Source organism: Macaca mulatta, chromosome 1 (assembly GCF_049350105.2).
Source record: "Macaca mulatta isolate MMU2019108-1 chromosome 1, T2T-MMU8v2.0, whole genome shotgun sequence".
Taxonomy (NCBI): Eukaryota; Metazoa; Chordata; class Mammalia; order Primates; family Cercopithecidae; genus Macaca; species Macaca mulatta.
In genome coordinates this window covers 79,792,623-79,817,387 of record NC_133406.1, presented here as the reverse complement: position 1 = coordinate 79,817,387, position 24,765 = coordinate 79,792,623, and the positions used below count along the sequence as shown (strand labels likewise).

The window sequence follows — 24,765 nt, the reverse complement described above, 5'->3', positions numbered from 1 at the left end:
GATAAATATTTTCCCAGACAAACAAAAGCTGAAGGATTTCATCAACACCAGACCTGTTCTATTTTTCTCTGATATAAATATAGTGATTTCTGCTCTTTTTTGGTTTCCATTGGCACAAAATATCTTTTTCCATCTCTTTAGCTTCAGTCTATGTGTGTCTTTACAGGTGAAGTATGTTTCTTGTAGGCAACAAATCGATGGATCTTGTTTTTTCACCCATTCAGCCTGTCTACGTCTTTTGATTAGACAGTTTAGTCCATTTACATTCAATGTTATTATCAATAAGTAGGAACTTACTGCTGTGATTTTGTTATTCGTTTTCTGGTTATTTTGCGGTCTTCTCTTCCTTCTTTCTTTCCTTCCTGTCTTCCTCTAGAGAAGGTGATTTTCTCTGGTGATATGATTTAACTTCTTGCTTTTTATTTTTGTGTGTGTGTCCATTGTATGATTTTTGGTTTGAGGTTGCCATAAGGCTTACAAATACTCTTATAACCCATTATTTTAATATGATAACAACTTTACATTATTTGCATAAATAAAGAAGCAAGCAATCAAAAAGAAAATGAATAAAAACTCTACACCTTACTTTTGTCCTCCTGCTTTTTAACTTTTTATTGTTTCTATTTAGATCTTGTTGTACTGTTTATGTCTTGACAAAATACACTGATGCAAAATGACTAGTGATTCTATTTTAATCAAATGTTTTTAGTCTTTGATATTTTTAACAAACTTCCCAAAATCAAATTCTAAAATTAAGTAGTTTTGACCTCAAATTAATTTTTAGACATTCTAGAAAAACTCCTAAATGTCCAAAAGAGAGATATTAAACCAATTAGGCTCCTTCAATTATGTTAAATTATATAGAAAACATTATCAAAGAAGAAATAACATTTATACTTATTTGAGTTATATTTGTATGGCTATTAATATGTTTTCCTAATTTGTATGATATTTCTATAGATCAATTGTGTTATCAATCTTGTTTAGTTATTATGTTAACATATTGTATGCCTCAGAACTAAACAAATTTCTTTGTCAATTGCATCACTATTATAATAAACTCTCATCAGCTTGTTAACCATGGCCAGTTGAAGTTATGTTGCCCATAATTAACGGCTTTATTCCAGTAGCTTTCTGAAAGCTTTTTGCAAGTAATTCTAATCCTCAGATGTGTGTCTTTAGGAGGTTTATAGAAAGAATGGAAAGAACACTAACAAGTGCAGGTGTCTGATTGCTTTGAGATACCACTGGACTGAGTAACAATTTTGAGAACTTTAATAAAGAAACCAATGAATTTGTGAAACTGTTAACTGAGATCAAACACAGCAAGAATTAATTACATGAGATGGAATGAACTGATGAGGAAGAATTATGGGTTTTTACAACTTTTTAATTTAAAACATTGCTAGTTCTCTTAATGTTTTGTTTTCCAGGCTTCAGGAAACTATTGTTTTTTTCTTTTAAACTACGAATGGCTTACAGCAGTGTGGTAAATAATACTTTTTCAAATAAAAATGAGACATTTGCTTTTCTTTCTTACCCAATCCCTCCAATGTGCAACGGCATGATCTTGGCTCACTGCAACCTCTGCCTCCTGGGTTAAAGTGATTCTCCTGACTCAGCCTCCCAAGTAGCTGGGTTTACAGGCATGCACCACCACACCCACCTAATTTTTTGTATCTTTGGTAGAGACAGGGTTTCACCATGTGGGCCAGGCTGGTCTCAAACTTCTGACCTTGTGATCTGCCCACCTCAGCCTCCCAAAGTGCTGGGATACAGGCATGAGCCACTATGCCCAGCCACCTCCAAAATTTTTTAATTATTTGTTAATATTCTTACTATTATGGCAATATGGCTATATATATAAGTTCACGAAAAATTCCTCTCTTTATAAGAGGATGCAATTGGAAACATTGGTTATATCATCAGGGTTTTGACTGGAATGTCATATTTGAAAATGTACATAAAATGCCTAGCTTCAAGTGTTCCCACCATTACAATGAGTGAACAAAAAGTTGTCACTTTCTGGCAGGCCCAGGAACCTCAAGATATTAGATACTTCAGGCAAGGTCTGATCTGCTTTGGTTTGGCTTCCTAGTGTCAAGAGATTTTTAAAAGTTTAATTTGAGATTCCTTGTCAAAATTTCCAGCAAAGAAAATTTAAAAGGAAACTATGTGATTATGCACGCTGCACTTAGGTGAATAAATAGGCCAAGTTTAATGGAACTAAACTTAATTTGCAAACAAATTAGTCTTACTCTGATTATCTTTTATAGAAATGGTAGTGACTATAGAGAGAAAAATTACATTTTAGAAGAAAACTATATTACATCTTTTATTCAATTGTAGCCCAGTTCATTGCTTTCAAGTTTTTATTTTCTACCTGTAGACTGAACTTGATTCTGAATTCTTCCAGTTTCTTCTAATATCAGGCTATGATATTCCAACTAAGAACAAAAACTACTCTGCTTATAAAACCCATAAGGCCAACTTAATAAATTTCAAGAGGCAAAGCTCATGCCTGATGTGTGGGCCACACAGAGAATTCACCAAAATGCCTGATGCCATAATCAGAAACATACAAACTGCAAACCAGAACAAGAAGTTGCTGACTTCATGCAGTTTTTCCCAAGACTGTCAGAACAAGACTCCATGATATGAGACTTTTAACCCTCTTAATTTTCCCTTGTTTATGCCTTTCTCTTTCAGTTGGCAGGATAATGCTGTAGCTAAACTTTGACAATCATTAGCTTCTACAGGTAACCTGCACATCACCCCTCCCTACTTTAACCAAGTCATGTAATGCTAGATAAAAGAATTGATGCCTCTGGCTACATAGGAAGAAATCTGTGCAGTTGCTAACATTTCTTGTTGTTCAGGAAAAAAATATGTGGGGTAATTTAGAGATCCAATTACAAAAATTAACAAACTGGTTATTTGGTTAAAATGGGTCCACCCCTCATCTGGCTCATTCTTTGATCTATTCAAATTTAGTTGGTTTGACTTACTGGTACCCTAGCTAAGGAGTATATTTCAAAATCTTGATAGTATTCTCCAGATAGTCATAATACTAGTTTCCCTGGTGCATTGTGTCCTCTAAAAATTTTTTAAATGTTTGCACAGCCATCAGTCAAACATCAAATGGCCTCTCTTCTGTTGGAATGACAAAAACGCCGGGAAATATGTGATCATGAGTACATCATAACCTATGAATGATGTGTTGAGACCAGAAACCTGGAATGATGGTAACTGAGAGTAGCGCTAATGCCTTTAGTTTTGTTCACAATCTCACGTAGGTGAAAGCTTGACCAGAAAGGGAAAATTGTTTGACACTCCGCAGCTGTAGACTAGCTGTCTGCCTCCAGCCACTGGAACAGAGTCTCTGAGTTTCAAGAAAACATGGCAGATAGGGATGTTTGGGACATATCAGACAGGAGTGGCTTGCCTCCGGAGTGATTTGCTTCCTGAGGTTAGTGTTGCAGGTAAAACAGGGAGTGAATTGCCTCCTGAGGTTAGTGTTGCGGGTAAAACAGGGATGGAGGTTGTGGGTTCTCACACGAGCTTGCCCAGTAGTATGTGGTGCCTTGGCTCCAGGCAGATGACTAAGAGCTCAAGGGGTAAGTTTGCCCATGCTCTTCTCTTGAGGTCCTGATTTGCTCTTGGGTGGTGTTTCCTCTCATGGTTGACAAGACTGAGGGTCCCACTCCCTCTCTAATCAAGCCATTTATATTAAATTAATTAATTAATTAATTAATTTTGAGACACAGTTTTTCTCTGTAACCTAGGAGTGCAGTGGTAGAATCACAGTTCACTGCAGCCTTGACCTCCTGACCTCTTACCTCAGCCTCTTGAGTAGCTGGGGCCACAGGTGTACACTACCAAGCCTGGCTAATTTTTGCATTTTTCACAGAGATGGGGTATTGCCATGTTGACCAGACTGGTCTCGAACTCCTGGGCTCAAGCAATTCTCCTGCCTCGACCTCCCAAAGCATTGAGACTATGATTAGGAGTCACTGCACCTGGCTACCATTCCGATTTAATAAAGAGGGATAGCATTTTCACTGGGAATGTTGCTCAGAATTGAACCACATGCAGAAACTCATTTTGGACTGGGCTTAGGGCCTGTGCTCAAGAATATGATTTAATTTAGGGTGAGTCCTACTCTGGAGAAACCCACATCTTCCAGCACCATGCTTCTAACTGTAGGAATGCCAACTTCAGAAATACTGAGAACATATTTTGATTTCTGGCTAAATATCATGATACTGAGGACTTGTGAGGAGCAAACCAAATAAACCACAAGTAGAAAGCTTAACATACTTCACTCTTTCCTTGGTCTTGCCCTTATTAAGCAATTAAATATGTGTTTATACACCTTATCTATCAATGGCCAATGGGGATCAACTCCAGAAGCCTGGAGAAAAAAAATATTGTTCGACCATTACATTAACATGCATTATTGATATCAGTTATCTGTAATAAGGCATGTGGGATTTTGGGAGGAATGAAGGAGAACTTTTTCTTGTTATTCTCTTTAATCCTGTATTTTCCCTTGTATTATGCAGTCCTTATTTATTAAAAACTGTAGGAAGAAACTATGAAGAAATGTCACTGTTGAGATGAAGGGGCAAGTGTGTATTTTATCAATGGCGATGTGGTAAAGGAGATCTACTCATAAATAAAGCAGTATTTTATGAAAAGAAAGTTATAGCAGTGTGCTGGCAGGCAGACTGCACAGATGGGGAGGGGGCTGGGAACTGGGCTGAGGCTAAGTGGCAATCCTAGTTGACAACAGAGAAGAGTCTGGGGGAAAGCAACTAGCTCTCATAGTGGTTTATGACAACAGTCACCACCAGCAGTGCTGCCAGCTGGTGCAATACCAGGGACCCCAGCAGGTGGGTGAAGCCAATAATGAGAAAGCATGCAGGAGACACTTGCAAATTCAGACCACAGGCTGGCAGCTCTTGGGTAGTGAAGCCTGGCCACTGGGCTGATATTCAGAACAAGAATTTAGAAGGCAGAATTAACACCTAAAACTGAAGCATGTGGAAGGATTTGGCGAAAGAAGTGCTGTTTGCAAAGAGGCTAAACTGCAGCTGGAAACTTGGCATGGAAGCCCAAAGGCCCTGGGTCTCATCTGTGTAACTTGGAGGTGGGCTGAGATGGTTTCAACACCTTCCGCTTCAAAGTCCCATTTGCTGGTAACTAGGAAGGCTGTGCTATAGGAAAATTGAAGAGGACAGCTGCAGGTGACAAGAGGTGGGGCCAGTACAGATTGTGGTGGAAATCTATGTTTACCATTAAACAGAGGCTGGAACTAGTTAACTCTGATGAAAAGTCAGGAAGTGACCACCACACTTAGTCTGCATAGTTGCTGTGTTCAGATTGTTTTGGAGTGAACATAAGGCACCAAGATTTAGTGAATGAAAGGCAAGACAAAGAGTCAAAATGCTGGAACTTAACAGACTCATTTCTATCAGTGACCTGGGCATGGACAAGGCACTGAATCTCTCTAAGAGGCAGTGTCATTATCTATAAAAGTGTATCTGCCTTGTTCTCCTCAATTCCCCAAACGTTAATCTGTGCCAAATGTGATGCTAGGGACAGACAAAGATGAGGAATGAGTGGCCCCTACCCTGGGGAAGCCACAGTCTCCCAGTCTCCCAGGAGAGAGCAGGAGAAATAGAAACGGATGAGGCATTGACATGTACTGTGCTCCAGACTCGGTGCTTCACACACGTGATCTCATTTAAACATTTTATGAAAGTGACTGGGTAGGTATTATTATTTCCTCTCTCAAGGATGAAGTGATGAAGGCTTAAAGAAGGGTAAGATAGGCTGTCCAAGGTCATCGTTTTGCTAAATGGAGAAGCCACGTCTTGAGCCCAGGCATGTCATCCCTCAAATCCCATGATTTTCCCAACATCCCCACTGTTCAGGAGAGAGAGAGCTGGATAAAAAAATCACCTTATATGTTTGAAGGCCAGCATCGATTGGAACCCAGGGAGGAGGCAGAAATGTTTTATCTGAGTTTTAAAAATGTTGACATGTGAGGGAAGATGAAAAAGGGAATTTAGGAAATTCAGGCAGTATGATTTGTGTGATTTTCTTTGGCTGCAGACAGAATCTGAGGGTATGAAATTGCAAAGGTAACCTTCTCATCCTGTAGCCTTTCCCACTAAGGAGTCTGGGCACATGCAAGCTGTGTGCAAAAGCATCATCTATCCCTGGGGAGATGGAAGGGTGGCCTTAATGGGACAGGATGAAAATCAATAATGTATCACTTTGGAGCAAGGAGCTGGATGACCAAGCACAAAATGTCAGCAGCCTGACAAGGCAAAGGCAGTCTTGTCCTGGGGCAACTGATATTGATTGTAATTATCCCAAAGCAATTAGCTCATGAATTTGCCTCCCAACTACTTTGCCTTCCTTCTCAAAATATGTACTTTTAGGTCCACAATGAACCACTGCCCCCTGGAAGGCTGGTTCCGCTATTTGGAAGGACATGAAGAGTCATGCCACATGGCCGTTAGCTCCTCATCATACAGGGTTTGGCAAAAGCAAGAAGGGGTTTTAGAATGTCTGAGGCCTGCGGGATCACAAGCAGGGTCATACAAATGACAAACAACATCACACTGGCATTGAATTTAAATTCTAGAGTCCTGAGTGTTAGTTCTGGAGAAGTCATTAATTTGATGTGTAACTTCGAGAAAATCACTTTACCTCTCTGGGCCTGTTTCCTTGCCTTTAAAATGAAAGGAATAAGCTAAAAGTGTTCTTTCTATGGCTTGTTTTGGTAGATGCATACTTTTGGAGTGTGTGTATGGGTGTGTTTGCATGTATGTTCTCTTTGAGGGATCAAAACTAAGAATCATTGACTGTGTGTCCCTCCTTGGCTCATAGAATGTCCCTTGCAAAATTTTGTGCCTAGGAATGTGCTGGATGTCTGGGATACAATATGCACGTGATAGTTAATGTTATGTGCCAATTTGATTGGGTGACAAGTGCACAGATATTTGGTCAAACATTATTCTAAGTGTGTCTGTGAGGGTGTTTCTGGATGAGATTAGTACTGGAATCAGTAGATTGAGTGAAGTAGATGGGCTGTCTGTGCGGGTAGGACACATCTAATCACTTAAAGGCCTGATGAGAACATAAAACTTGACCTCTTTTTGAGTAAAAGAGAACTCCTACTTGACTACCTTCTGGCTGGGACATTTTTTTTTTTTCAGCCTTCAAACTGGCACTGCACCATTGAACATTCTAATTCTCAGACCTTCAAACTCAGACTGAAACTATACCATTGGCTTTTTCTCTAGCTTGCCAACTACAGATTTGGGGACTTTTCAGCCTCCAAAATCATGTGATCCAATTCCTTATAGTAAGTCTCTCTCTTTCTATGTGTATATAGATACACACATGTATATATGTGTGTATGTGTCTGTGTGTGCACGTGTGTATTTTACTGGTTCTGTTCCTCTGGAGACCACTGTTTAATACAATAAATAAGACAACATGTCAAGAAGTGTGTCCCCTACTTGCTTCTTGGTCTGCTGCTCTCAGAACCTCCTGTGGAACAGGAGATGGAATTTTGCCATAAACAGTGGTTCCTAAACTTTGTTGCACATAAACATCACCTGGGGAGTTTAAAAAATCTCAGTGCCAAGATTACACCCCAGACCAAAGCAGTCAGAATGTCTGGGGTGGGGCCCAGGCATCAGTATAGTTTAAAGATTTCCATGTGATTCAAATGTTCAGCAAAGCTTGGGCACCACTGCCTTGAAATAAAATTTGAAGGTCTGAGGCAACTTTTAATTATTTCAGATATATAATTGAACTTTGACTAAAATATCGTGGAAAAGCTTCATCCTTCCATATATTGAAGTGACTTTAAATAATGATAATTACCATGGATTGAGCACCTGTTACATGCCAGGCTTTAATGTAAGACTTTGAACACATTAGGCCCTTAATACCATTTCATAGATGAGTTAACTGGGACTCAGGGAGATTAAATGACTTTTCTGAATCTACAAACATAGAAAGAATTGGGATTGGACCCAGGTCTGTCAGGAATAGAAGGGCATGACCATAATCACCCACTGCGTCATGGTGTGCTACCCCTCCAGGTCAGGGACCCAGGCTTCACTTCACAGTTTCAGGAATAGAAATGGGGTATTAGGATCAGCTTAGTCCCATTCCTCCATGAAGTGTACCATTACTGCTCTGAAACTTAGGTTTCTCCTTTCTCATCTTGAATCTACAAATTAGGTCTGATTCATATGTTTTATAATATTGGGTAATTACGTGATGTTGTCTTTACTGCAAGCTTAGGACTTCCTTGGGATAGGGGACTGTCTAATTTTTCTCTGATATCCTCCTTTGATGCCTGGAATAGTGACGAATACATAGTAGGTGCTCACTAAATACTTGCGAATTAATTGATATATAAGCATACGGCGGGGAGTCTTCTCAACATTTAGCCATGGAGGACAGGTAAAGTAGGCTAATGGGATTGGAAAAGGGAAGTGTAATGTGGTTAGGAAGAACAGTAATATTTGTGGACATGTTAGTGCCTATTGCTGAGTTCCAGTTTGCTGTAGGCCTTCCCAGATACCATCAATTGGGCTTTTTCCTAGCCTAACAGAGTCTCCATCCTCAGCTCTCCTGCAACTGAGGTGTGTGCCCAGTTGCTACAGTCTCTCTCTCTCTGTCTCTCTCTCTTTAGAGGTGAGGTCTTGCTCTCTAAACTAGGTTGGAGTGCTATGGTATGATCATCTCTCACTGTGCTCCAGTTGTTGCTCTTAAATATTTAGGGCGAATGACACTTAGGTTTGGCACCATAAATATTTTCATACTTGGAGAACTGGTGACAGCCAGAAATATGTCATTGGGGTGACAGATATTCCACCACTTTTTTTTTACAGGAAAAAATTCAGGATTGTCTGATCATGGTTGGCACTCTTGTTTAGATCATTGTTCACCTGTTTTGCTTTTTACTTTTTTGGTAGGTGCATATATGGGGTACATGAAATATTTTGATACAGGCATACAATGCATAAGAATTACATCAGGGAAGATGGGATATCCATCACCTTAAGAATTTATCCTTTCCTTGGGTTACAAACATACCAATTATACTCTTTTAGTTATTTTAAAATGTACAACAAATTATTGCTAGGTATAGTCACCCTGTTGTGCTATCACAATATAGATAATATTTATCCTATCTAACTAGATACTATACTATTTATTTATACTATACTATTTATACTAACTATATACTATATTATATTTGTACTACCAAACTATATTTTTGTACCCAGTAACCATCCCCACTTTACCACCCTTTCACCCTTCCCAGCCTCTGGTAGCCATCATTCCACTCTCTAGCTCCATGAGTTCAACTGTTTTAATTTTTAACTCCTAGAAATGAGTGAGAACTTGTGAAGTTTGTCTTTCTGTGCCTGGCTTATTTCACTTAACATAATGACCTCCAATTCCATCCATGTTGTTGCAAGTGACAGGATCTCATTGTTTTTCATGGCTGAATAGTAAGTACTCTGTTCTGTATGTGTACCACATTTTTTAATCCATTCATCAGTTGATGGATACTTAGGTTGCTTTCAAATCTTGGCTATTGTGAATAGTGCTGCAGTAAACATGAGACGGCAGCTATCTCTTTGGAATACTGATTTCCTTTCTTTTGGGTATATACCTAGCAGTGGATTGTATGGTAGTTTTAGTTTTAGTTTTTTGGAGAACCTCCATACTGTTCTCCGTAGTGGCTGCACTAATTTACATTCCCACCAGCAGTGTACAAGAGTTCTATTTTCTACACATCCTCACCAGCATTCTTTATTGCCTATCTTTTGGTTAAAAGCCATTTTAACTGGGGTGAGGTGATATCTTACTGTAGTTCTGCTTTGCATTTTTCCAATGGTTAATAATGTTGAGCACACCTTTATATACCTGTTTGCGATTTACATCTTCTTTTGGGAGCTATCCATTCAGATATTTTGCCCATTTAAAAAAATGTTTTCCTATTGAGTTGTTTAAGCTCCTCATATACACTGGTTATTAGTCTCTTGTCAGATGGATATCTTGCAAATATTTTCTCCTATTTTGTGGGTTATCTCTTCACTTTATTAATTGTTTTCCTTTGCTGTGAAGAAGCTTTTTAACTTGTGGTGAATCCAGTTGTCCATTTTTGCTTTGTCTGCCTGTGCTTGTGGGGTATTACTCAAGAAATCTTTGCCCAGACTAATGTCCTGGAGAGTTTCCCTAAGTTTTCTTTTAGTAGTTTTATAGTTCTAGATCTTAGATCTAAGTATTTAATTAATTTTGATTTGATTTTTGTATATAACAAGAGAAAGGAATCTAGTTTCATTTTTCTGCATATGGATGTCTGGTTTTCTCAACACCATTTATTAAAGAGGCTGTCTTTTCCCCAGTGTATGTTCTTGACACCTTTGTCAAAAATGAGTTCACTGTGGGTATCTGGATTTGTTTCTGGGTTCTCTATTCTGTTCCAGTGTTCTATGTATCTGTTTTTATGCCAGTACCATGCTGTTTTGGTTACTATAGCTCTGTAGTATAATTTGAAGCCAGGTAATGTGATTTCTCCAGTATTTATTTATTTATGCTCAGAATGGCTTTGGCTATTTTGGGTCTGTTATGGTTTTACATACATTTTAGGATTATTTTCTCTGTTTCTGTGGAGAATGTCATTGGTATTTTGATAGGAATTGCATTGATTCTGTAGGTTGCTTTGGGTGGTATAGATATTTTAACAATATTGATTCTTTCCATCTATAAGCACAGAATACTTTTCCTTTTTTTTTTTTTTTTTTGTCCTCTTCAATTCTTGCCTCAGTGTTTCATAGTTTTTATGTAGAGATCTTTCACTTTTTTGGTTAAGTTTATTTCTAGGTATTTCATTTTATTTTATTTGTAGCTATTATAAATGGGATTACTTTATTGATTTCTTTTTCAGATTGCTTGGTGTTAGCACATAGAAATACACCTGATTTTTGTATGTTGATTTTGTATGCTGCAATACTACTAAATGTATTTATCAGTTCTGATAGTTTTTGGGTGGAGTCCAAATAAATGAGCATATCATCTGCAAACAAAGATAATTTGACTTCTTCCTCTTAAATTTGGATGCCTTCTATTTCTTTCTCTAGTCTGATTGCTCCAGCTAGGACTTTCAGTACTATGTTGAATAACATTGTGAATGTGGGCATCCTTGTTGTGTTCCAGATCTTAGAAGAAAGGATTTTAGTTTTACCTATTCAGTATGCTACTAGCTGTGGGTCTGTAGTATATGACTTTTATTTTGTCAAGGCATGTCCTTCTATACTCAGTTTTTGTTTTAGGGTTTTTATCATGAAGGGATGTGGAATTTTATCAAATACTTTTTCAGCATCAATTGAAATGATAATATGAATTTTGTCTTTCATTTTGTTGATATAATGCCTCATTTTGATTCACTTGCATATACTGAATAATCCTTGCATCCCTAGGATAAATCTCACTTGGTCATGATGGAATGATCATTTTAATGTGTTGCTGTGTTCAGTTCGATAGTATTTTGTTGAGAATTTTTGCATCAATATTCACCAGAGATATTGACCTGTAGTTTTCTTTTTTTATTTTTTATGTCTTTATCTGGTTTGGTATCAGGGCAATACTGAACTCGTAGAATGAGTTTGGAATTATTCCCTCCTTCTCTAATTTTCAGAATAGTTCAACTAGGATTGGTATTAGTTTTTGTTAAATACTTGGTAAAATTCATCAGTTCCCAGGCTTCTGTTTTACTTATAATCGGCCTATTTAAGTTTTGGATTTCTTCATGGTTCAATCTTGGTAGTTTTATGTGTTTAGGAATGTATTCATTTCTTCTATAATAGCTGGAGACTTCAACACTCTACTTTCAGTATTGGACAGATCATTCTGACAGAAGATCAACAAAGAAACAGCAGACTTAATCTGCACTATAGACCAAATGGACCTATCAGATATTTACAGAACATTTCATCCAAGAGTGGCTTTCTATAGGTTTTCCAGCGTCATGGCATATAGTTGTTCACAGTAGCCTCTAGTAAGCCTTTGAATTTCTGCAGTATCAGTTGTCATGTCTTCTTTTTCACCTGTGATTTATTTGAGTCTTCTCTCTTTTTTCCTTAGTCTTGCTAAAGATTTATCAATTTTGCTTATCTTCTCAAAAAACAACTTTTCATTTTGTGGATCTTTTGTATTTTTTTTTTGTTTCAGTCTCATTTCTGCTCTGATTTTTATTATTTCCTTTCTTCTATTAATTTTGGATTTGGCTTGCTGTTGCTTTTCCAGTTTTTTAAGATGCATCATTAGGTTGTTTCTGTGACAGTTTTTACTTTTCTATTGTAGGCATTTATTGTTATAAACTTTCCTCTTACTACTGCTTTTCCTGTATCCTTTAGATTTTGGTATTATATATTGTGTTTCGATTTCCATTTGATTCAATAAAACTTTCTTTTTTATTATGAAAATCTATTTTTGAAGATTGTGACTAGAAGGTAAGGTACAGTTGGGGATTTAAAAAATATATATTTTACTTTAAGTTCCAGGATACATGTGAACATTTGTTACATAGGTATATGTGCACCATGGTGGTTTGCTGCACCTATTGACCTGTCCTCTAAATTCCCTCCCCTCGACCCCACCCCACAACAGGCCCTGGTGTATGTTGTTCCCCTCCCTGTGTCTAAGTGTTCTCACTGTTCCCACTTATGGATCAGAACATGCAGTGTTTGGTTTTATGTTCCTGAGTTACTTTGCTGAGGATGATGGCTTCCAGCTTCATGCATGTCCCTGCAAAGGACAGACCTCATTCCTTTTTATGTCTGCATAGTATTCCATGGTATATATGTACCACATTTTCTTTATCCAGTCTATCATTGATGGGCATTGTTTCAATAAAATTTACACTTTCTTTCTTAATTATTTCTTGATCCACTGGTCACTCAGGGAAATATTGTGTAATTTCCATGTGTTACTATAGTTTCCACAGTTTTTCTTGTCATTGATTTCTAGTTTTACTTCATTGTGGTCACAGAAGGTATTTAATATAATTTATTTATTTATTTATTTATTTATTTATTTTTTAAGGCTAGTTTTGTGGCTTAACATATGGTTTATTCTTGGCAATGATTCATGTGCTGAGGAGAAGAATGTGTATTCTGCCGCTCTTGGATGAAATGTTCTGTAAATATCTGATAGGTCCATTTGGTCTATAGTGTAGATTAAGTCTGCTGTTTCTTTGTTGATCTTCTGTCAGAATGATCTTTCCAATACTGAAAGTAGAGTGTTGAAGTCTCCAGCTATTATTGTATTGGGGTCTATCTCTCTCTTTAGCTCTAATAATATTTGTTTTACATATCTGAGTGCTCCAGTGTTGAGTGCATATATATTTACAGTTATTATATCCTATTGCTGAATTGACCCTTTTACCATTATAAAATGACCTTTGTCTCTTTTTATGGTTTTTGTCTTGAAATCTATTTTGTCTGACATAAGTAGAGCTAGTCTTCCTCTTTTCTGGTTTTCCATGGAATACCTTTTTCTATCTTTTTATTTTCACTCTATATATGCCTTTATAGTTGAGATGTGTTTCTTGTAATCAACAGATCATCAATACATTCTATGTCTTTTTATTGGAGAGCTTAGTCCCTTTACATTCAATATTATTATTGATAAGTAGGGATTTACTCCTGCCCTTTGTTATTTGTTTTTTCATTGTCATTCTCTTCCTTCTTTTCTTTCTTCTTGTCTTTTTTTAGTGAAGGTAATTTTATCTAGTGCTAAGTTTTATTTTTTTTGCTTTTTATTTTTTATATATTTGTAACAGGTTTTTTTAATTTGAGTTTTCCATGAGGATGGCAAATAACATTTTATCTTGCAAATAACATGATTTCAAATTGATGACAACTTAATACTGATTGCAAAAATGAATTAATAAGGGGGCGGAGCAAGATGGCCGAATAGGAACAGCTCCAGTCTCCAACTCCCAGCATGAGCGACACAGAAGACCGGTGATTTCTGCATTTTCAACTGAGGTACTGGTTTCATCTCACTAGGGAGTGCCGGACAATTGGTGCTGGTCAGCTGCTGCAGCCTGACCAGCGAGAGCTGAAGCAGGGCGAGGCATCGCTCGCCTCACCTGGGAAGCGCAAGGGGAAAGGGAATCCCTTTTCCTAGCCAGGGGAACTGAGACACACAACACCTGGAAAATCGGGTAACTCCCACCCCAATACTGCGCCTTAAGCAAACAGGCACACCAGGAGATCATATCCCACACCTGGCCGGGAGGGTCCCACACCCACAGAGCCTCCCTCAATGCTAGCACAGCAGTCTGTGATCTACTGGCAAGGCAGCAGCATGATCTACCGGCAAGGCAGCAACGAGGCTGGGGGAGGGCGCCCGCCATTGCTGAGGCTTCAGTAGGTAAACAAAGCTGCTGGGAAGCTCGAACTGGGTGGAGCTCACAGCAGCTCAAGGAAACCTGCCTGTCTCTGTAGACTCCACCTCTGGGGACAGGGCACAGTAAACTATAACAAACGCAGCAGAAAACTATGCAGACGCAAACGACTCTGTCTGACAGCTTTGAAGAGAGCAGTGGATCTCCCAACACGGAGGTTGAGATCTGAGAAGGGACAGACTGCCTGCTCAAGTGGGTCTCTGACCCCTGAGTAGCCTAACTGGGAGACATCCCCCACTAGGGGCAGTCTGACACCCCACACCTCACAGGGTGGAGTACACCCCTGAGAGGAAGCTTCCAAAGTAAGAATCAGAAAGTTACACTCGCTGTTCAGCAATATTCTATCTTCTGCAGCCTCTGCTGCTGACACCCAGGCAAACAGGGTCTGTAGTGGACCTCAAGCAATCTCCAACAGACCTACAACTGAGGGTCCTGACTGTTAGAAGGAAAACTATCGAACAGGAAGGACACCTACACCAAAACCCCATCAGTACATCACCATCATCAAAGACCAGAGACAGATAAAACCACAAAGATGGGGAAAAAGCAGGGCAGAAAATCTGGAAATTCAAAAAATAAGAGCACATCTACCCCTGCAAAGGAGCGCAGCTCATCACCAGTAATGGATCAAAGCTGGACGGAGAATGACTTTGACGAGATGAGAGAAGAAGGCTTCAGTCCATCAAACTTCTCAGAGCTAAAGGAGGAATTACGTACCCAGTGCAAAGAAACTAAAAATCTTGAAAAAAGAGTGGAAGAATTGATAGCTAGAGTAATTAATGCAGAGAAGGTCCTAAACGAAATGAAAGAGATGAAAACCATGACACGAGAAATACGTGACAGAGGCACAAGCTTCAGTAACTGACTCGATCAACTGGAAGAAAGAGTATCAGCGATTGAGGATCAAATGAATGAAATGAAGCGAGAAGAGAAACCAAAAGAAAAAAGAAGAAAAAGAAATGAACAAAGCCTGCAAGAAGTATGGGATTATGTAAAAAGACCAAATCTACGTCTGACTGGGGTGCCTGAAAGTGAGGGGGAAAATGGAACCAAGTTGGAAAACACTCTTCAGGATATCATCCAGGAGAACTTCCCCAACCTAGTAGGGCAGGCCAACATTCAAATCCAGGAAATACAGAGAATAACACAAAGATACTCCTCAAGAAGAGCAACTCCAAGACACATAATTGCCAGATTCACCAAAGTTGAAATGAAGGAAAAAATCTTAAGGGCAGCCAGAGAGAAAGGTCGGGTTACCCACAAAGGGAAGCCCATCAGACTAACAGCAAATCTCTCGGCAGAAACTCTACAAGCCAGAAGAGAGTAAGGGCCAATATTCAACATTCTTAAAGAAAAGAATTTTAAACCCAGAATTTCATATCCAGCCAAACTAAGTTTCATAAGTGAAGGAGAAATAAAATCCATTACAGATAAGCAAATGCTTAGAGATTTTGACACCACCAGGCCTGCCTTACAAGAGACCCTGAAGGAAGCACTAAACACGGAAAGGAACAACTGGTATCAGCCATTGCAAAAACATACCAAAATGTAAAGACCATCGACACTAGGAAGAAACCGCATCAAATAACGAGCAAAATAACCAGTTAATATCATAATGGCAGGATCAAGTTCACACATAACAATATTAACCTTAAATGTAAATGGACTAAATGCTCCAATTAAAAGACACAGACTGGCAAACTGGATAAAGAGTCCAGACCCATCAGTCTGCTGTATTCAGGAGACCCATCTCACATGCAGAGACATACATAGGCTCAAAATAAAGGGATGGAGGAAGATCGACCAAGCAAATGGAGAACAAAAAAAAGCAGGGGTTGCAATATTAGTCTCTGATAAAACAGACTTTAAACCATCAAAGATCAAAAGAGACAAAGAAGGCCATTACGTAACAGTAAAGGGATCAATTCAACAGGAAGAGCTAACTATACTAAATATATATGCACCCAATACAGGAACACCCAGATTCATAAAGCAAGTCCTTAGAGACTTACAAAGAGACATAGACTCCCATACAATAATAATGGGAGACTTCAACACTCCACTGTCAACATTAGACAGATCAATGAGATAGAAAGTTAACAAGGATATCCAGGAATTGAACTCATCTCTGCAGCAAGCAGACCTAATAGACATCTATAGAACTCTCCACCCCAAATCAACAGAATATACATTCTTCTCAGCACCACATCACACTTATTCCAAAATTGACCACACAGTTGGAAGTAAAGCACTCCTCAGCAAATGTAAAAGAACAGAAATCACAACAAACTGTCTCTCAGATCACAGTGCAATCAAACTAGAACTCAGGACTATGAAACTCAATCAAAACCGCTCAACTACATGGAAACTGAACAACCTGCTCCTGAATGTCTACTGGGTACATAACGAAATGAAGGCAGAAATAAAGATGTTCTTTGAAACCAATAAGAACAAAGATACAACATACCAGAATCTCTGGCACACATTTAAAGCAGTGTGTAGAGGGAAATTTATAGCACTAAATGCCCACAAGAGAAAGCAGGAAAGATCTAAAATTGACACTCTAACATCACAATTAAAAGAACTAGAGAAGCAAGAGCAAACACATTCAAAAGCTAGCAGAAGGCAAGAAATAACTAAGATCAGAGCAGAACTGAAGGAGATAGAGACACAAAAAACCCTCCAAAAAATCAATGAATCCAGGAGTTGGTTTTTTGAAAAGATCAACAAAATTGACAGACCGCTAGCAAGACTAATAAAGAAGAAAAGAGAGAAGAATCAAATCGACGCAATTAAAAATGATAAAGGGGATATCACCACCGACCTCACAGAAATACAAACTACCATCAGAGAATACTATAAATACCTTTACGCAAACAAACTAGAAAATCTAGAAGAAATGGATAATTTCCTGGACACTTGCACTCTTCCAAGACTAAACCAGGAAGAAGTTGAATCCCTGACTAGACCAATAGCAGGCTCTGAAATTGAGGCAATAATTAATAGCCTACCAACCAAAAAAAGTCCAGGACCAGATGGATTCACAGCTGAATTCTACCAGAGGTACAAAGAGGAGCTGGTACCATTCCTTCTGAAACTATTCCAATCAATAGAAAAAGAGGGAATCCTCCCTAACTCATTTTACGAGGCCAACATCATCCTGATACCAAAGCCTGACAGAGATACAACAAAAAAAGAGAATTTTAGACCAATATCCCTGATGAACATCGATGCAAAAATCCTCAATAAAATACTGGAAAACCGGATTCAGCAGCACATCAAAAAGCTTATCCACCATGATCAAGTGGGCTTCATCCCTGGGATGCAAGGCTGGTTCAACATTCACAAATCAATAAACGTAATCCAGCATATAAACAGAACCAAAGACAAGAACCACATGATTATCTCAATAGATGTAGAAAAGGCTTTTGACAAAATTCAACAGCCCTTCATGCTAAAAACGCTCAATAAATTCGGTATTGATGGAATGTACCTAAATATAAGAGCTATTTATGACAAACCCACAGCCAATATCATACTGAATGGGCAAAATCTGGAAAAATTCCCTTTGAAAACTGGCACAAGACAGGGATGCCCTCTCTCACCACTCCTATTCAACTTAGTGTTGGAAGTTCTGGCTAGGGCAATCAGGCAAGAGAAAGAAATCAAGGGTATTCAGTCAGGAAAAGAAGAAGTCAAATTGTCCCTCTTTGCAGATGACATGATTGTATATTTAGAAAATCCCATTGTCTCAGCCCAAAATCTCCTTAAGCTGATAAGCAACTTCAGCAAAGTCTCAGGATACAAAATTAATGTGCAAAAAATCACACGCATTCTTATACACCAGTAACAGACAAACAGAGAGCCAAATCATGAATGAACTTCCATTCACAATTGCTTCAAAGAGAATAAAATACCTAGGAATCCAACTTACAAGGGATGTAAAGGACCTCTTCAAGGAGAACTACAAACCACTGCTCAGTGAAATGAAAGAGGACACAAACAAATGGAAGAACATACCATGCTCATGGATAGGAAGAATCAATATCGTGAAAATCGCCATACTGCCCAAGGTTATTTATAGATTCAATGCCATCCCCATTAAGCTACCAATGAGTTTCTTCACAGAATTGGAAAAAACTACTTTAAAGTTCATATGGAACCGAAAAAGAGCCCGCATTGCCAAGACAATCCTAAGTCAAAAGAACAAAGCTGGAGGCATCATGCTACCTGACTTCAAACTATACTACAAGGCTACAGTAACCAAAGCAGCATGGTACTGGTACCAAAACAGAGATATAGACCAATGGAACAGAACAGAGTCCTCAGAAATAATACCACACATCTACAGCCATCTGATCTTTGACAAACCTGAGAGAAACAAGAAATGGGGAAAGGATGCCCTATTTAATAAATGGTGCTGGGAAAATTGGCTAGCCATAAGTAGAAAGCTGAAACTGGATCCTTTCCTTACTCCTTATATGAAAATTAATTCAAGGTGGATTAGAGACTTAAATGTTAGACCTAATACCATAAAAACCCTAGAAGAAAACCTAGGTAGTACCATTCAGGACATAGGCATGGGCAAGGACTTCATGTCTAAAACACCAAAAGCAACGGCAGCAAAAGCCAAAATTGACAAATGGGATCTAATTAAACTAAAGAGCTTCTGCACAGCAAAAGAAACTACCATCAGAGTGAACAGGCAACCTACAGAATGGGAGAAAATTTTTGCAGTCTACTCATCTGACAAAGGGCTAATATCCAGAACCTACAAAGAACTCAAACAAATTTACAAGAAAAAAACAAACAACCCCATCAAAAAGTGGGCAAAGGATATGAACAGACATTTCTCAAAAGAAGACATTCATACAGCCAACAGACACATGAAAAAATGCTCATCATCACTGGCCATCAGAGAAATGCAAATCAAAACCACAATGAGATACCATCTCACACCAGTTAGAATGGCGATCATTAAAAAGTCAGGAAACAACAGGTGCTGGAGAGGATGTGGAGAAATAGGAACACTTTTACACTGTTGGTGTGATTGTAAACTAGTTCAACCATTATGGAAAACAGTGTGGCAGTTCCTCAAGGATCTAGAACTAGAAGTACCATATAACCCAGCCGTCCCATTACTGGGTATATACCCAAAGGATTAAAAATCATGCTGCTATAAAGACACATGCACACGTATGTTTATTGCAGCACTATTCACAATAGCAAAGACTTGGAATCAACCCAAATGTCCATCAGTGACAGACTGGATTAAGAAAATGTGGCACATATACACCATGGAATACTATGCAGCCATAAAAAAGGATGAGTTTGTGTCCTTTGTAGGGACATGGATGCAGCTGGAACCATCATTCTCAGCAAACTATCACAAGAACAGAAAACCAAATACCGCATGTTCTCACTCATAGGTGGGAATTGAACAATGAGATCACTTGGACACAGGAAGGGGAGCATCACACACTGGGTCCTATTGTGGGGAGGGGGTAGGGGGGAGATATAGCATTAGGAAATATACCTAATGTAAATGACGGATTAATGGGTGCAGCACACCAACATGGCACACGCATACATATGTAACAAACCTGCACATTGTGCACATGTACCCTAGAACTTAAAGTATAATAAAAAAATAAAATAAAATAAAATAAAAATGTGTGTGTGTGTGTGTGTGTGTGTGTGTGTGTGTGTTCTGCTTGCTTGTTCTTCCTCTAGGTGTTTTAGTGCACCACTTACTGTAATGATATTCACCAAGGGCACTCAATTTGTACTGCTCCAGCCAGCTGCTGTGTGCCAGTGCAGCCATCTGCTTTCTCTCATTGCCATCCCCAAGCAGGCAGCCTGTTGGACAGGGGCATGGTCATTCCTTCTTTTCCCATTTGTTCAGTGTCTCTGGAATCAGTTTTCTCCTTTTCATTTGGGGAATGTCTCAGGCGTGCCCAGGAAATTTCCTTCCAGCTCCTCTCCATCACCTTGTCATATGTCAGATATGCTCAGCAAAATTGTTTATGCTCTTGAGGACAGGCTGCTCAGTGGACCATGGAGCCTCAGCGTCATTCTCTGCATCAGCCAGACTTGGCATAAGCCATGACCTGTTTCAGCCTCAGTTTTCTTGTCTGTAAAATGAGAAGATTAGACTATTCTAAAGTTGATGCTTGGCACCCTTTTCTCTTTCCAGGAGTCTTGTATAAAAACTAAACAGATACAACAGATTTACTCATCCGTCAGCAATATTTACTGAGCACCACTATGTTCCAGGCATTGTCTTGGGTGCTGATTATAAAGCAATGAACACAGTAGTCTTGATTCTCTTCAGGCTTATGCCCCAACTGGAGGAAGCAGATAGACAAGTGAATGCATGGTTATGTCAGGTGGTGATGAGAATGTCAGAGTACAATACCCAGGGTAAAGTGAGTGGGGAGTGTCAATGGAGAAGTGGATGGAGACTATTTCGTGTAAAACAGATAAGGTGACCTTTGAGCAGAGACCTGAAGGAAATGAGAACTACTTAGAAATCTACCCCACTAGTCATATAGAGTCCCCAACCATATGCCCTGCTACTCATGCCACACATCTCTCCCACGTCACTCTATTATTTCAAGCTTATGATACACATGGACATTCCTTTTTCTCAGGAAAGCTCTCAGAATGACAGAAAAGTCCATCGGTTATGCTCAACACTCTTCAACATCCCCAACTCCACTGCACATCTGCTCTTTCTTTGTTCCTTGTGTTGCACAGAGAGGAGAATGACTGGTGAACAGGAGTAGCCCAAACTCATGTCACAACCTGCTGGGACTGGGGGAAGGAAGTACCTTCATACAGAACAGCCCCTTCTTGTAAACATTTTCCCTTCCCCACCAGGAAGAACGTTTGAGCGGTTATTTATAGAAGATATATTGACACAGAAGACTGCAGAGAAGATTTGTAGCGTGATTCATGGGGGAAATGCGTATAGTGGGCTGTCTGTCCCCTCAACCCTTCTCAGCTAAGCCCACCTACCTGGGGTGCTGTCTAGTTCAGGAAAATCACTAAGTGATTTATGTGTCATCATACTTGCCTTTCAGACCATGTCCCACCCCTAAGGAGTTTTTAGGACAAGGATGGTAAAGTGAATGGAACTTCCTATCTTTGACTGTTTTCACTACTCCCTCTCATTAACTTATATGGAGCTTCACTGCCATTCATAATGTTCACGGTGATCTTAGCATAGCATTTCATTCGGTAAGGCTACTAGATATAGTTACCTTTCAATTCCTCAGAAGTCAGAAGTTCAATGGCAGAGAGTTAAGCTTTGACAGGTCTCCCATCTGCTTCCTCTGTGTGCTCCCACACTAAGAACCCCAAATAAAACTGAGCAAGATAGTGACATGCTAGTTAGAAAGAAACAGTCCAGAGTCTTTCATTCATTTTAACAGCTCTTTTAAACTAGTACTAAATCAATTTATTAGTTGAGCCACTAGTGGGCTTGGGGCACACAATTTACCTGTGTTGAAGAGAAGCCTCAGACTTAAGGCATCTTGGTCACCCATAGGTTAAACACACACACACACACACACACACACACACACACACACACACACACACACACAAATATTGAATGAGATTCTTTTGCCCACCCCCAACTCATTTTTCAGAGTGATTGTTTCAGGCCCATTTATTTTCCTCTGCAGAGCAAACCAGTGAAAAAATGGCCTTCTCACTCCTGAGAGACCTTTCACCCAGCTTTCTACTTTTGAATTCTCTCCATAGCTGGTTTCCTCTTAGGCCCCGATAGAGCAGGTGAATATAAATGATTGTTCAGCTGAGGAGGGAGGGGACGTTTTGTTTTCCAGTTGTAACTGAGGAAAGGAGAGGGGGTGATTTGTAATGTAAAGGATCGGGTTTAAGCTAAGGTCCTTGAAAATGGTGGGAGCTAGAAATCAATTAAAGAAAGAAGCAAATAGTGACATTAGCTAATATTCGTTGGTTCCTTACTGCATGCCCAGCATTTTAAATGTAAAATGCTACATTTTAAATGTAAAAAAGTGCGTGTAAACCATGAACCATTCACAGGATACTGTGAACATTGTGCATGCACTATTCACTTTGCCCTCGTCACAATTCTCTGAAGACAACTGTCACCCCCAGTTTATAGATGAAGAAATTGAGACAGCAGGAGATTAAATAACTTGCACACATCGTGTGCTCAGCAAGCAGAGCAGCTGGGGAGGAACCTAGCTGGTTCCAGGGACCCTATACCTCACCTCTCTATAGTACCTCTTTGCTGAATGATTTGCTACGTTTTTGGGATGCCTGCCAAAAAAGAACAGTTCCTGATGGCTCAATTTTCATTGCAGTCCCTGAATCACACAGGCATGATGACTACGTTCTTTCCTGATACAAAGCATCGTGTGGGAAACACACAGCAAGAAGCATCTTCAGGTCACAAGATCGGTAACACCATCTACCTGGATTTTTTCAAAAGCAGCAGAATATTTAGTTTTCTATTTCAGTGGCTTCTAACAGAGATCATTGTTTGCACAAGATTAAATTTCTGCAGTCATCTTATCTTAGTGTGTGATATGGGACGATGGTATATGTGGCAAGGTTTGCTTAGGTGACCCTTGTAGAAAGTGGCCTCAGTGTGATTCAGAGGTGATTGGAATCTGGGAAGGATCTTAGAGTAGGAGACACATCTGTCTCCCCAGGTTTTATGGTTACAATGAGGCAATAAGTATATTTTGTTGGGGAGAGAAATAAAACAAGAAAACTTCCGGATTTATAGATTTAAGTTGCGAGTTTTCAAAAATTCACTATAAGCTCTGACATGAGGTTGACAATTTCCTGTTCTCTGTTGCTGGCTCCTTCGGTTATAAAAATTCAGGATTGGAAAAGGTATTACTAAATATTGGAGAGAGATATTAAAGAAATATCTTTAATAAAGATATAATACCTTTAATAAAGAAACTGATACACAGTTGATAAGTTCTGCAAGAATTGAATGGATATTTTTTAAAAGTACAGATTTAACAAGAAGGTGAGCACCGAAGTACGGGGCATGTGTAGAAGTAACGAGTGTCTTGGTTAAAAATCAAAGCCAGAGATTTCTGTAACCATGATGGGTAAGAACTGTAAAACCTACCATTTAAACTTAAAATCAATTCGATATCTCATCAAAATTTAAAATGTTAATATTTACTTAGGGAAGATGGTCCCTTTGTTCTAGGACCAGTTGAAATACACCAGTTGGTTACCAATTGTTCCACACGTTTTGAGGCAAAGTTCAAGTGTCATTAATCTAAAGCAAAATATTTAAGATTAAAAAATAAATGTCCTGCTTGATAACATAGGTAGTGTAAATTGTTGTGCATGGCTGGGCCAAAACTGTATTGATTCTCTTTCATGTTCTAGAATTTTTAAGTGGAAAGGAAACAGGGAGTATACACTTTTGGGGGACTTTATGTGAGTTTAGAGTACCCTGTGCTGAAAACTGTGGTGTATTCATATAGAGTCAGTTCTTATAGGTATTTTGGCTCAAGTAGTTACTTACAGGAACTGAGTATTGACATGGAAGACTTTAGAAAGGGCTCACCAACATGCTGTTCCCCACTCACTGGTGTAGAGAACTATTCTGAGTTCATCACAGCTATTGCCAATGGAACTGATTTGTCCTAACGGTAGGGTTATATCAGATAGAATGACCAAGTTTTGGAAAGTACACTGATGTTGTGATAACATATTCTGATAAGATTGTTCTTCTGAGGCCAAAGAATGAGGCCATACTTCTTGGGGGATTCCCAATGTGTGGATGGGGGGCTCATCATCACTCATCCTGGGTGGAGGCAGATATCAAGGAAATAAGAACTTGAATGATGAAAATTACACAGTGAAGTAGACATTTTTCCTGCCTGGTGTAGGAGATGTCAAGAGGTGAGGTGAAGCTCAGACACAGATATATTCGGTGACCCTGTAAAAAGAAGATGATCTGGTCCTGCCGTGCACTCATTTATCTTATTTTCAAGAGGTACATATGGAGTGATTACTATATGCCAGGCACAGGAAGATAACACTGAAAAAATAGATACAGCATCTATCCTTGGAAAGCTTATCATCTAGGAGTGCGAGATAAGTATTAAATGGCTTTTTAAAAATCAATTTTATTTGTCTATTTATTATTTCTAATTGTGGTCAAATACACATAAGTATTTACTCTCTTAACCATTTTTACACGTCCATAGTGGCAT

The 24,765-nt window shown here is 39.0% G+C and overlaps 1 long non-coding RNA gene across 1 annotated transcript; it reads left to right on the top strand.

The window, feature by feature from the left end:
- The first annotated feature begins 1,572 nt into the window (after window positions 1-1,572).
- On the top strand, window positions 1,573-23,094 carry LOC144337646 (uncharacterized). The gene is made up of 3 exons (XR_013411057.1): window positions 1,573-1,646; window positions 22,213-22,321; window positions 22,879-23,094. It is a non-coding gene; the product is annotated as an uncharacterized LOC144337646 (long non-coding RNA).
- Window positions 23,095-24,765: the final 1,671 nt, after the last annotated feature.